Source organism: Octopus bimaculoides, chromosome 14 (assembly GCF_046866305.1).
Source record: "Octopus bimaculoides isolate indiv1 chromosome 14, ASM4686630v1, whole genome shotgun sequence".
Classification (NCBI taxonomy): Eukaryota; Metazoa; Mollusca; class Cephalopoda; order Octopoda; family Octopodidae; genus Octopus; species Octopus bimaculoides.
This window is the reverse complement of record NC_142941.1, coordinates 3,575,309-3,590,390: the sequence shown is the minus strand read 5'-3', so window position 1 is coordinate 3,590,390 and position 15,082 is coordinate 3,575,309. Positions and strand designations below refer to the sequence as shown.

Genomic DNA, 15,082 nt, shown 5'->3' with positions numbered 1-15,082 from the left:
TGTGTGTTTCTATGTTTATTCTCATCCACGGTATAACTGCTTCAGTTTGTCTGCCTTCATTTGATGATGATAGTGTTGTTGTTGTTGTTGTTGCTGCTGCTGCCCCAGACATGAGCAATCGCTCACCAAACTTCTCCACCATCCTCCCCACCGGTTTCACCTCATCTGGGCCATCATCGCTGCTGCTGCCTCTGTTGCCGAGCAAGCAGCCTCCACCTCTACCGTACATACCTCACACCTTCACTCTCCTCTCTCTCTCTCTCTCTCATACTACATCCCCTCTCTCCACCTCTATGACTTTGTCTCTATCTATCTATATATCTATCTATCTATCTACCTGTCAGTCATCCCTCTCCTCCTCCTCCTCTTCTATAGCATACACACATGCACATATACACACATGTATAGTTTTTAGCCCCAGGTCACCCCGATCCAGTTAGTCTATGATCAAAGCTATTCCAACCACGACCATCCCGTCATTTTTTTTTGTGGAAGGGCAATTGGGACTATACATTATCTAATATGTCCATTCTTGCTTAAGACAATGGGGTAGGGGTGATTTGAGGGAGATTTGGCTGCTGTTTCTAACAGGTCGGTCGACCACGTAGAGGCTCCTTTGGTTCGATTTATGTACATGTGTGTGTATATGTATATATATATATATATATATATATATATATAGCTCCGACTTCCATAAAGATCTCTCCCTCCCCTCTTTATCTCTCTATTATCTGACTTCCTCTCCTCCACATACCTACTCCCCCTCACCACCTCTACGTGTCTATCTTTCTCTATCTCTCCCTTCCTCTCTTTATCTCTCTATTATCTAACTTTCTCTTCTTCACATTCCTCCCCGTTCCTTTACCGTCTCTATTTCTATCTATCTCTCCCTTCCCCTCTTTATTATCTAACTTTCTCTTATTCACCTTCCTCCCCCTTCTTTTACGGTCTCTATCTATCTATATGTCTATCTACTTCTCTGTCTGTTTGTCTGTCTCTCTCTATCTCTAACTATTACTCTGTCTCTATCTGCCTATCTACCGTCTCCTCCTCCTCCTCCTCCTGCTTCTTCATCGCCGCCGCCGTCGTCTCCGCCGCCGCCAGGTTTATCTTAAGATCTCCAGAGAAGACGTACAAAGCACTTTAGAGATGGAAGACGGACACACAGCAGCCGTCTGTGGAGATGTGTGAGAGTGTGTGAGTGAGTGTGTGTGTGTCTGCTGTCTGTGAGAGTGTGTGTGTGGAGATGACATGGAGACTTGCTGAGAATTGCTCCTGAATAAGCTGGCCGACCTCGGAGTGCTGTGTGAGTAGTGTGGTGGGGTGGCCTTGTCAGTGAAAGGTGCCAAGTTGGAGGCGGGGAACCACCAGGGACACTTCTGTTTTAGAGACGTGTGGGTAAGCAAGCTTTTCCACTTAGTATAATGTGTGTGCTGTGGATGTGTGTGTGTGTGTGTGGTGGGGCTCTGTATGTGTGTGTCATAGTGTGTGGTACTGCAAGTGTGAGTATGTGTCACTGTGTTTATGAGTGTGTGTGCGTGTGTCAGTGTTGGGCCTCCCTCTATGAATGTGTGTGTGTGTATATATATATATATATATTGTATATCTATATTTCCATTAGTGTGTGTGTACATACATATATATATATATGTGTGTGTCTGAGTCGTTTTGTTATCTTCAATGTATTTGTTTTTTTCTTGTTTTTAGTTCAATCTGTGCGCGATTGTGTTATGTATGTGTATATGTATGTATGTATGTGTATTTATGTGTGTATGTTGTGTCATGTGTACTTCATACTGACCCTTGCTCCTCCCCTCCCACCTCTTACAGTCAGACGCACACCCCTCACTCCCACCACTCGCTGTCTCCCGCTATCAGTATACACATATACATGTGTAATCTGTGTGTGTGTGTGTGTGTGTGTGATCTAAAAAACGTTTATATGTACGAATATTTACGCGTTACACATACATATGTAAACGATGTACGTCTAATGTCTGTGTAAATGTATGTGTGTGTGTGTGTGTGTGTGTGTGTGTGTGATGTTATCAGTTTACACGTCAATTCCAGCTTGTAATAGTCCCAGTGGCCTGTCCTGTCTGCAAATTCTCACTCCTCTGCTCCTCTATAAAGTACCCCTACAGCTAAACTCTTCACCAGATCACACACACCCTTCGTCTAACCACTGTCTGTCCCCTATGTGGTCGTGCGATCTACAGAAATAGTAGCTAAAGGCCCATCAAAATCACAACCTGCAGCCTTAAACAAGGACGGACAGATGCAGAATAATGGGATAATATAATCCTGTGTGTATATTAACCTGGAAATAATAGTGCATTTTCAGTACTGGAACGTTTTTGATAAGCTGTTGGCCGAAGGCCAAACAACAACAACAATAAACACATGCTAATGTTACTCACACACATGTATACATACACATGTACATATACACATACAGATATGTGTACACACAGTAACACGACACACCTAGACAGAAACAGGCCTTTAAATCACTTTATAAATTGTTCTCAGGCATTATACATCCGCAGATGTTATATATATATATATATATTGTATGCAAGACAAACGTATATACATACATGTGTGTGAGTGTGTGTATATGTATGTGTTTGTAAGTATAATGTGTTGATACAACCACTGTATATGTGAATGTAAGATATTTCATGCATATGTCAGCACTACATTTGCAGTGTTTATGTATCTGATATTATATGCTCTCATGTGTATGTGTCTATAATGATGAAAAAAAAAAGAAAAAAAGAAAGATTTAAACACTCATCGTTGCACTTGTAATAAGGGACTCAACATACGTTTAACACACACACACACACATGCATGTATAAGATATCTGTATGTATATGATATCCATTTTATATATATGTTTATATTGATATATATATATATATATATATATGAATATGATATTACAGATATCATATATGAAATATATTACATATATAACAATATATTTAATGTATTTTATATAATACAACATATATATGTAATGTATATCATAGAAGTAACTATATTTATGTGTGTATGTATATGTACTTATGTACGTATACATATATAAATATATATATATATATATATAGATATGTATTTATGTAGTATACATACATACATACATATTTTCAATATATATATATATATATGTGTGTGTGTGTGTGTGTGTGTGTGTGTTCATCATCATCTAACGTACGCTTTGCACACTGGCATGGGTTGGACAGTTTGTTAGGGACTGCCATGCCAGAAGACTGCACCAAGTGTTACTGTCAGCTTTGTGTTGGGTGTCTCTTTATATGGCACCCAGTACTGGTGAGGTCACCAAATACCTTACAAGGCAAAGACTCCTCAGCTGAGAGAGGGAGTGATATTGGGGTGGGTGGCCGTGTGCAGGGGATGATGACAGGCTAGACTATGACAGAAAGACAGAAACAGGTGTCAGAGAGAATATGAGAGAGAAAATAGTCTGGATGTGCCTGAGTTTACCCTTAACATAGAAGGAGGCTAATGTTAGTGGATTGATACAGAGGATTGGACAGGGTGAGTTAGCTGGGAGTTATATATATATATTATATATATTATATATATGATATACAGGCTGTTTGGGCTAAATTTTACAGTTTGCATAAATGGAAAAGAAAACACAATATCTCATCTAAAAGTAAAAGCATGATAAAAAGAATTTAAAAAAACATCAACTAGATTATGGCTGGCTGATAACAGTTTACTTAAAGTAGCTGCCCTCAGCTTCTGCTATGTCTTCAAAATGGCTCCAGAACCTGGCGCATGCATTCCTCACTGTGTCCCTTGGAAGATCTTCAAACATCTCCTTGATCTTGACCACGAGTTTGGCCTGAGTGTTACAGGCAGAGCAGCTGGTATCTTTCCGAATCATGCTCCACACAAAGTAATCCATGGGATTATAATTGGGAAGAATTCAGAAGCTTGAAATTGGGGCTGGTGAAATTGTAGAAATTCTCCAAAAAACCATTTCTGACTCTTTCTGAAAGTATGGCACGGAACCGAATCCTACTGCCACACATATGGCATTCAAGCAGCAAGGTTCTCTTGTCACAGTTTGACGACTGTTTCCAGCAGCTTCAGATAACCCTCTCAATTGAGCCCAAGGCCCTATTCAAAGATGTGAGGATGAATTCCACCATGTGGACACAGAACACCTGCTGTGCCCCTTCCTTCTGACCACAGCTTCTTAGTCTTCATTGCAGCTGTCCATGTCACATCTTACAGCCTTCACAATGTTCATAGAACATTGAGTTTCAGTCATGACATCAGCACTTTCATATCAAGTGTGAATCATGTTGATACAGGTAACTCTTTCCCAATATTCAGATGGCTTCCAGTCCTCCATGTCATCTGTCTTTTACTCAACTACAGCTCTAATCTTTATGCTCTCCAATACCATTGACTGCTCACCAATACATCAAGCTTTTCCTGAAAAAAAGGAGATATAAAATATTTTCAAATTTAGCCCCAATACTCTGTGTATTGTATAATATTATATACATATGTTACATCATGCCGATGATGATCATCTTTTGATGCCCTTGTTGCATGGTGGGATGAGTTGAACCATCTCTTATTTTCAAAAGGAGTTGCTGTCATTAAGTGTGTGTGTTGTTGTTGGCTGAAGATTACAGCAGTATAAAACTTGTTGCAAAACAAAATCTCAATTTAAGTGCCAATAAAAGAACTTTATATATATATATATATATATATATATATATATATATATATATATATATATAAAAAGTGCGGTGTGGTGAATATATTGTCATCTAAATTATGCAAAAATGAAAATAACACTGACATCTCATTTTAACAAATATATTTACCAAAATAACATAAAAATATCTTGAAATAATAAAGAGTAAATTTATTCAATAAAATAGCCATTAGCTTCAACCGCAGCCTCCAGCTGACTTCGGAATCTCCAGGAACTCTTCTGGACGGTCATTTTGTTTAAGTTGGTGAATGCTGCCATAATCCTTGCTAGCATGGGTTGGACGATTTGATTGAGGACTGGCGAACCAGATGGCTGCACCAGGCTCCAATCTGGATGCCCTTCCTAACACCAACCACTCCGAGAGTGTAGTGGGTGCTTTTACGTGCCACCGGCACAAGGCACGTACGTATATATGCATATACTCACATATTATTTGTATATATATATGAAATTGAAATGGCACCACCGTTCGAGCATGATCGTTACCAGCGTCGCCTTCCTGGCACTTGTGCCGGTGGCACGTGAAAAGTCATTCGAGTGAGATCATTGCCAGTGCTGCTGGACTGGCTCATGTGCAGGTAGCACATAAAATACACCATTTTGAGTGTGGCTGTTGCCAGTACCGCCTGACTGGCCTTTGTGACGGTGGCACGTAGAAGCACCCACTACACTTTCGGAGTGGTTGGTGTTAGGAAGGGCATCCAGCTGTAGAAACTACCAAATCAGATTGAAGCCTGGTACAGCCATCTGGCTCACCAGTCGCTGACAAGTCACCTAAGGTTAGGAGGCCTCTGTACCATATGCTCTGACCCCAACCCCCCACCTTCTACAGAAGTCACTGTGACATCATATGAGTGTTGTGACACAACTTCCTTACCTTGACTTGTCATGCTTTACTCAACATTACTCAGAAGAAAATCAAAGAAGGAGAAGATCCCATTATATTCAAATGATACCTGGACAAATTCCTCTTAGAAATACCAGACAGGCCACAAACACTCACATACATTTTGGTGAACAGTGACCTCTTATTCCAGTAGGCTCTGGTGTCCTAAAACTTGTCTCAAAAGATTACTGCAGGCAGTACTATTAAGGTATACATTGCCTTGGCCAATAATGGACAAAACCTAAGTTATATATTAAATATATTCAGGCATAGGAGTGGCTGTGTGGTAAGTAGCTTGCTTATCAACCACATGGTTCTGGGTTCAGTCCCACTGCGTGGCACCTTGGGTAAGTGTCTTCTACTATAGCCTCGGGTCGACCAAAGCCTTGTGAGTGGATTTGGTAGACGGAAACTGAAAGAAGCCTGGTGTATATGTATATATGTATATATATATATATATATATGTATGTATGTATGTATATATATGTATGTGTTTGTGTGTCTGTGTTTGTTCCCCCAACATCGCTTGACAACCGATGCTGGTGTGTTTACGTCTCCGTATCTTAGCAGTTCGGCAAAAGAGACTGATAGAATAAGTACAAGGCTTACAAAGAATAAGTCCTGGGGTCGATTTGCTCGACTAATGGCGGTGCTCCAGCATGGCCACAGTCAAATGACTGAAACAAGTAAAAGAGTAAAAGTGTATAAAACATAATTAAAGATATATACAAACACGTGTGTGTGTGTGTGTGATGCTCATTATGCTGCATCGGCTTCCTTTGCTGACACATATTTGGTAGGTCAGTATGATCTGATTCAGTTCATGCTGGGAGTCAGTGCTTTTGGAGACCGTCTCTGCTGCATGTCATTTTGACTGGTTGTCCTGCCTCTAATCATACGCATCACAGAGTATACTGGGTACTATACACACACACACACACACATATTCATGTGTGTGCATGTATTCATTATATAGGAGTACACATATACATATACACACAACTAGATATATAAGCATTTACACACACACGCACATATATATATATATATATATATATATATATATATATATATATATTTACACATGCCATCATCATCATCATTTAATGTCCATGTTCCATGCTGGTCTGGGTTGGATGGTTGGATAGGACCCCTGTGGATCTGAAGACTGCATCATGTCTGCTTTGGTATGGTGTCTATGTCTTGATGCCCTTCCTAATACTAAACATTTTACAGAGCTTTTTTCATGGCACCGGCACTAGTGAGGTTGCCATGCAGCCTGCAAAAATAAGAGCCATTTCAACTAAGTGGGGTACATTAAAGAGATAGGCAGTTTAATGAGGGGTTTAGGATTGAGGTGGGGGTGACTAATGATGCATGATTTGGGGGAGATGGGGAAAAGAGATGACTGACAGAAAAAAAGGTGCATAGTAATAATAATGATAATGATACAGTTGACAGGGAAGAAAGAGAAGATGGGCAAAAGGAAGAGACGGGGATGACAAGTGGTTGGTGAGGTTTTAAGTGTGTGGTGGGGGCGGGGGGAAGATGTAGGGAATGGGGAGGGAAGAGTGATAATTTAGTGGCTTGCGGGGGGGGGGGGGAGGCCGTGGTGATCAGTGTAAAATTTTGGGGACAGGAGAGTATTGAGAATGATAGATTACAGTGAAATGGTTCCAGGTACTAAAAGGTAGTGAGTTCAATTCCTGGACATGGCTGTGTGTTGTGTTCTTGAGCAAGACACTTTATTTTACATTGCTCCAGTTCACTCAGCTGTAGAAATGAGCTGCAATGTCACTGGTGCCAAGCTGTATCGGCCCCTTTGCCTTTCCCTTGGATAACATCAGTGGTGTGGAGAAGGGAGGTTGGTATGCATGGGTGACTACTGGCTTTCCATAAAACAACCTTGTCCAAACTTATGCCTCGGAGGGTAACTTTCTAGGTACAATTCGATGGTCATTCATGACAGAAAGGGGTCTTTACCTCTGTTTAAATTGAAAGGGGTCTTTACTTCTTTTTAATTGTTTACGTCATAAGAATTTAGAAACTTCAAGAAACATGAAATAATCTGTTTTTAACTTGAAGTGGATGAAGCTATAAATAATAACATGGTAAATATTGTGTTAAAAAAAGACCCTTTGAACAGAAAACTTGTAGAATGTCTGTCATGTTCTCAGATGTGTGTTTGAGTCCTGTGAACAGCCTTCATCTTTCTCCATCCGAAGGGTTTTTTTTTACAGTTCCTTCATTTCTTCTCACTAACATTATTATTATTATTACCAACACACACACACACACAAACGTTGATAAGTAGTGAACATTTTTTTAAAGTTAATGAAATAGCTCATTAATTTTATGCAGTGAAAATACAAAGAGACATTCTATAAATCAAGATTACTCCATGTTTTTGATGACTCAGCATTATAATGTTTTGCTCAGATGTGATTTCTAGACAAATCTCCCCCCTCCCCTCTCTTCTAACAGCACTGAAGCAGTTGTCAGCCTATATTCAACAGATGGTGACCATTTTTCTTTCAATCTTTGGCCCAGTTCATTCCGATCATTAATCTGCGATTTAGGTCAGTTGATTGTCAAGACCAAACCATCATGTACAGCTGTCAGTTCTCTTGACTTACATTGTATCAAACAGGCCTGAAGACGAGATTTACAGACCTGTCCCTGTTGGAAACTATAAACAAAAGGGATGTCAAGGAAGGACTCCTCGAAATGGTTATGTTGTTGTTTAGCCCTAGGTCAGGATTCATTTGGCAGACCTATAAAGAGCATTTCTCATGATTGTTTTTTTTTTTATTCCCACAGGGTGTATATGACTTTGTTATCTTTGTGTCCTACATTTATGTCTTAAAACATGCAACCAATTAAAAATAGCAGTCAAGTGTCCCTCACACTACAAAATGCCAGAATGGCTGTGTGGTCAAGAAGTTCACTTTGTAGCCATGTGGTTTTGGGTTCAGTCCCAATGCTTGGCACCTTGGGCAAGTTTCTTCTGCTATAGTCTCAGGACTGACCAATGCCTTGCAAGTGAATTTAGTAGGTGAAAACTGTGTGGAAGCCATTCTGTGTGTATATATACGGGGTGTTCAGGTTAAATTTGACAGTTTGTATAAAAGGAAAAGAAAACACTATATCTCATCCAAAAATAAAAGTATTGGGCAGCAGTCATGATGTCAGCATTTCGATACCTGGTGCCAATCATCATGAGATCAGTAACTCTTCCCCAATATTTTGATGGCTTCCAACCTTCCATGTCAGCCAATACATACACATATGTCTATCTGTATGTATCTTTGTGTCTGTGTTTGCAACACTCACTCCATCTTCACCACTACTTAACAGCAGGTGTTGGTTTGTTTATGTTCCTTTAAGTTAGCAGTTTGGCAAAAGAGACAAAAAAGTACATACCAGACTTAATAAAACATAAGTACAGGGGTTGATTTGTTCAGCTCAAAACCCTTCAAGGTGGTGCTGCATCATGGCTGCCATCCAATGACTGAAACAAGGAAGAATACATTAGATAATATAGTCCAATGATGTGACATCAATATTGTTATAGTAAAGCCTCTGTTCTCTATTGATCACCAACGGCTTTTAATAACCAATCACCTCTTTAACTCAAACATTTGACATCTCTCACTTGTTATGTTTTTATATTTTGGTAGAAACAAAACCAAAACCTTGTACAAATTGTAATTGCAATCAAGGAAGGCTTGGAGAGGAATTTACAGGATTTTGTTTACTAGAAATGGTCCAATGCTAATCCAAAGAACCAATTTTCAGCACTGCTGAACAATAAATGCCACTGATAAAACTGTCCTTAGTGTTTTATTTAAGGGCCACAAACACATATTATATCATATGACCTTCCTTCTATAACTGAGCAGGGGTCAATGAGACATACATCAGATGAGCACCTTCTCTTTATAACTAGTGAATACTGATTAGGGATCAAATGGGAGCCATTTAGGGGCTATGAAGATATGACTACCTTCCTCCTTATGTCAATACTAGGGGAGCATGTAGGAACCATGAAAGCATACATCAAAAGACCACTTTGCCCCTATAATCAGTAATTACAAAATAGGGTCCAGTTAGGGGACATAAAGACATGGTATATGACCACTTATTCCTATAATTGATCATGGCTGGAATACCTTCGATCAGAGTTCTGCTGAATCCAGGCTGACCTGGGGTTAAATAACAAGAGAAATGTGAAACAAAGGAATCTTTGCATGGGTGTTTGGTTATTCAGAAATAGCAGCCAAATCTCCTTGAAACTGCATCCATTATGTTGGTGGAAAGAAGGAAGATTAGGTTATGTACTTCTCTATATTCCTGGAAAGGTAGGGATGGCCACAGCTGGAATGTCTTTGATCATTGGTCTAATTCAGTCAGGATTGTTGATACTAGGCTAAATGACCACAAGATCAATGACAACCATAGCAACAACAGACAACGTCAACAACAACTACTAGTACTACTACTACTGCTACTACTACTACTACTACTACTACTACTACTAGAACCAGTCAGTACAAACAATGGTTCTGCAGTTATCAACCACTGGTAGTATGTGTCCCCCCCCCCCGTCTTTTCTTCTTTTTATTTCTTTCTTCTTTTGTCACTGTTTGACCATTAATGTCAGACTGACTGTGGCAGTGGTTTTCCTCTGTACAACAGATGTTGTGATGTGTCTACTGGTTGGTGATTAACTGGCATTAATTGCTACTTCCTACACCACTGGTCACTGGTCACTTCCAATAAACTTGTCATGGGCAACAGATGGAGGAGCAGCAGTTCTTTCACTGACTTTTCTAACAATAGTCTTTGTGGAAGCCATTTTCTGTTTTCTATGTCACAACTTCACTCATCTTACATGAGAAGAAAAGCTTGCAAAGATCTTGAAATTTCCCCAGATTAATTGCTCGTTATTTCTTAAACTAATGATTATCTTTATTTCTCAACGTTCAGTTTTAGTGGTTGTCGCCTTATTTGGATGTAAAATGAAATTAGTAGCTTGAGGATGTTGGCATCTGTGACTTGTAATGTCTTTGTATCTTGGCATAATAAATATTCTCTTTTAATCTATCAAGCCCAATGGCAGTAAAAGATAAAAAAAAGAGAGAGAGAATACAATAAAGGGATTAGTAGACATTGATTGAGAAGACCCGGCAAGTAAAGTGAGATCACAGCCATAGCCTACACCAGTGTCGCATAACCAGTCCATTTAAAAAGTACCTTTGAATTGTTGGGCAACATTCCATGCTTGAGGAGACGACCTATTGAGTGAAGTAAAATTAAAATCAAAATCAAAATCAAATCAAATCAAAATCAAATGGAAATTTGTAGTTGTGGCTGATGCCAGTGCCACCTGACTGGCTCCCGTGCTGGTGGCACACAATAAGCACCATGCATGCGTGGGTCATTGCCAGTGCTGCCTGACTGGCTCCCCATGCTGGTGGCACGTAAAAAGCACCATCCGAATGTAGTCGATGCCAGCCCCACCTGTCCCAACTGGCCCCTATGCCAGTAGCACGTAAATAGCACCATCCAAACATGGCCGATACCAGTGTTGCCTGACTGGCTCCCCATGCTGCTGGCATGTAAAAAGCACCCACTACACTCTTGGAGTGGTTGGGGTTAGGAAGGGCATCCAGCTGTAGAAACCTTGCCAGATCAGATTGGAGCCTGGTGTGGCTTCCTAGCTTGCCAGTCCCCAGTCAAACAGTCCACCCATGCCAGAGATAGTGTTTGATGACGGTGTCCCATGGTGGTGTTCAACAGTCATAGCTCTCCCATATACATAACCAACATAGACATAAATTTACTGAAATATATTCCAACTCCATCCAATTATTTGCTGTCACCATGGCACCAGACTAGATTTTTCTCAGTCCTTTGGTCTGAGTTCTCAATTATTGTGAGTTTGAATCCATCCAGAGTTCACTTCACTCATTCATCTCACCTGGTTGATTAATGAAACAAATACCAGTAATTACATCTTGAACTCTGATCAAGCAACTTTTATGCCCCCTCCCCTCCGCTTTCCATGTGCCACAGAAAGGAGTTGTCTCTCTTTTTTTTGTTGTTGTGTGTGTGTGTGTGTGAGTACTTGTATGTGTATGTTGCAAAAGTTATTCTTGGCTGTGTGTTGTGTTTGTGTGAGTGTTTACATGTTTGATTGTTTTCAGTGTGTGTGTGTGTGTGTGTGTTTGGCAATATTTTTCGATTGTGTGTGTATGTGTGTGTGTGTGTGTGTGTGTGTGTGTGTGTGTGTGTGCATGCATGCATGTTGATGCAAATGCTAGATTTATGTGTGTGTGTGTGTGTGTGTGTGTGTATTTGTTTATGTATATATAGTGTGTGTAATATGTAGTGTGTGCAGTGAGTGTATGCTGTGTGCGTGTGTGTGTGTATTTAAATTTGAAATATGTTAAAGTGTAGAGAGGCAGCAGCAGCAGCAGCAGCGGTGGCAGCAGTTTGTCTATCGATTCCCTAGCATCAATGAGGAAGGAAGGAAAGGGTGGTGGGTGGGAGTTGTAGTGGAGAAGCCATGTTGCCAGTGATTATGTCTTCATTGTCGGATGTCCTAGACAGATGGAGAACTGCTACAGGGTGTAGCACCACATCTCTCGTCTCTTTATCTCACTGTGTATCTTCTCTTTTCATCTTTATCTCCCATCTCTCATCTGTCATCTCATTTTCATTCCAGCTCCTCTGGATTCATTGACATCATTACAACAGCAACAGTCAAGGAATCACGCATAAGTGTGTGTGTGTGTGTGTGTGTGTGCATGTGTTTGTATGTATGTGTGTGTGTGTATGTCCTTTGTAACTTTGGTAATTGGGAGATGAGAGAAGCAACCTTGATGGGTTTCAAGAAAAATGGAACAATTATTGGCCAATTCCTCACCTTTAGCTATTGATTATATTTTTGCAGGGAGACTTAATACATGTTTATCATCATCATCATCATCATCGGCGGTGGCATCATTGATTAACATCCGCTTTTCCATGCTTGCATGGGTCGGATGGGGTCAATTGAGGCAGATTTTCTGGATGCCCTTCCTGTCACCAACCCTCACTTATTTCCAAACAAGATAATATTTTCCCCATGATCAGACATATTTCTACTGGATAACACTGCTTGTACGACAGTGACACTCATTTACAACTGCCATGTGACATCAAGACAAGACATAAACACAAACACACATGACAAGCTTTTTTCTGTTTCTCTCTGTTAAGTCTACTCCCAAAGATTGGTTGGTTCAGGACTGTAGTAGGGGACACTCGCTCAGAGTGCTATGCAGTGGGATTGAACCCCCAAAACTCTGTGCTTGGAAAGTAAACTTCTTAACCACACAGCCATGACTGCATCTATAAGCCGTGCCAGCGCCTATATTCTTTTATTCTTTTACTTGTTTTAGTCCATTTTCACTGCGGCCATGCTGGAGCACCACTTTTAGTCAAACAAATTGATTCCAGGACTTATTCTTTGTAAGCCTAGTAGTTATTCTATCAGTCACTTTTTGATGAACTGTTAAATGACACTAACATCGGTTGTCAAGCGATGGTGGCGGGGGGGGGACAAACAGAGACACAAATACATACATACATACATATACATATATGTATACGACAGGTTTCTTTCAGTTTCCATCTACCAAATCCACTCACGAGGCTTTGGTCGGCCTGAGGCTATAGTAGAAGACACCCTGCCCAAGGTGCTATGCAGTGGGACTGAACCTGGAACCATGTGGTTGGGAAGCAAGCTTCTTATTTTTTTTAATTTAAAAAAAAAATTTTTTTTATTGCCCACAAGGGGCTAAACATAGAGGGACAAACAAAGACAGACAAAGGGATTAAGTCAATTACATTGACCCCAGTACGTAACTGGTACTTAATTTATCGACCCCGAAAGGATGAAAGGCAAAGTCGACCTCGGCGGAATTTGAACCCAGAACGTAACGGCAGACGAAATACCGCTAATCATTTTGCCCGTTGTGCTAACGTTTCTGCCAGCTCTCCGCTTCTTACCACACAACCACTGCTGTGCCTTTATGCATATAGAAACTCACACACATTCACATATGCACATGCAACACACGTAAATATAGCAATATCTGTCTAAACCCAGACATGTTCCATTAAACATGCAGTCTCCTGTTTATGGCCCTTATACGATGTTTGCCAAGTTCAGATGGGGGTAGTTTCAGTCTGGAATTTATTGTAAGAATGTCTTTGAGATTTTGAAAAAGAAAACCTCCATCTTTGTTAGATTCAGTTTTCTGTTTTGGTTGGCAGAACTTCCTTGGAACTGTGAATCCCTGCCAGACTTGCATTTCTGATAGTTTCATCTTTTCATTCTAATGTTGAAGGGTGTACGAGGTTCTTACTGCAGTATTGTGGCCATTAGAAGGTGGCAGGCTGGCAGAGTGGTTAGCACGCCGGGCGAAATGCTTAGCAGTGTTTCGTCTGTCTTTACATTCTGAGTTCAAATTCCACTGAGGTTGACTTTGCCTTTCATTCTTTTGGGGTCGATAAATTAAGTATGAGTTGCGTACTGGGGTCGATCTTATTGATTGCCCTACCCCCCCAAATTTCAGGCCTTGTGCTTAGAGTAGAAAAGAATATTGTGGCCATTAGTCACCTTTAGTCATCCTTAGCCCACAATCACCACTAGAAAATTTGAGAATTCTTTGTTGTAGCCTCTTGCTAGAAGAGGTCTGTGACACACTGAGACACTGGTGTCAGTTGATTTAATCAACCCAAGTATTCTATATTTAAATCATTGGTGAGTTATTACAGCTTTGAGATCTTTAACCCAAGGGTTAAATTGTTTGTTGAGGTCATTACAGGTTAGAGCAGAAGCATTAACCTAGAGTTATTACAGGTTAGATAGAAATATTAACCCAGCATTTAAATTATTGTTTGGTTCAATTATTACAGGTTAGAGGGAGACATTAAAACCAGTTGCAAAGAAACAAAATAGAAATCCATTTGCAATAACAGTTGCTTAGCGACATCATTTCTTTCAGAGACATTGGAAGCTGTAATATTTAATATTATTATTATGGCTATAAAAATAATTACTTGATATAATAATTAATATTGGTGTGTATAGGAGATATTGATACCTGTATTAACCAGTATTGGTGAATATAATGATTACAAATGGTGATTATATTGGTTTCGTTATTGGTGATTGTAACAATTGGTATTGGTGGCTGTAGTTGTAGTAGAGGCAGTTGTAGTTAGTGGTGTGAACTGTAGTTATTAGTGGTGGGGATTATAGTAGAAGATGATGTTTGTTTTCTCCCAGGTCAGTTCTTATTTAGTGAACTTATGACCAAAGATGTACCTGGTATGACCATCCCATCTTTTATACATATATATATATATAT

At 40.0% G+C, this 15,082-nt stretch overlaps 1 protein-coding gene across 1 annotated transcript in view; it reads left to right on the top strand.

Moving 5' to 3' along the window:
* Positions 1-671: 671 nt before the first annotated feature.
* Positions 672-15,082, top strand: part of LOC106870090 (uncharacterized) — a 27,745-nt gene continuing 13,334 nt past the window's right edge. The window contains exon 1 of the mRNA XM_052973001.2: positions 672-1,398. The gene's annotated coding sequence lies outside the window, so the exon portion shown is untranslated. The remainder of the gene's footprint in view (positions 1,399-15,082) is intronic.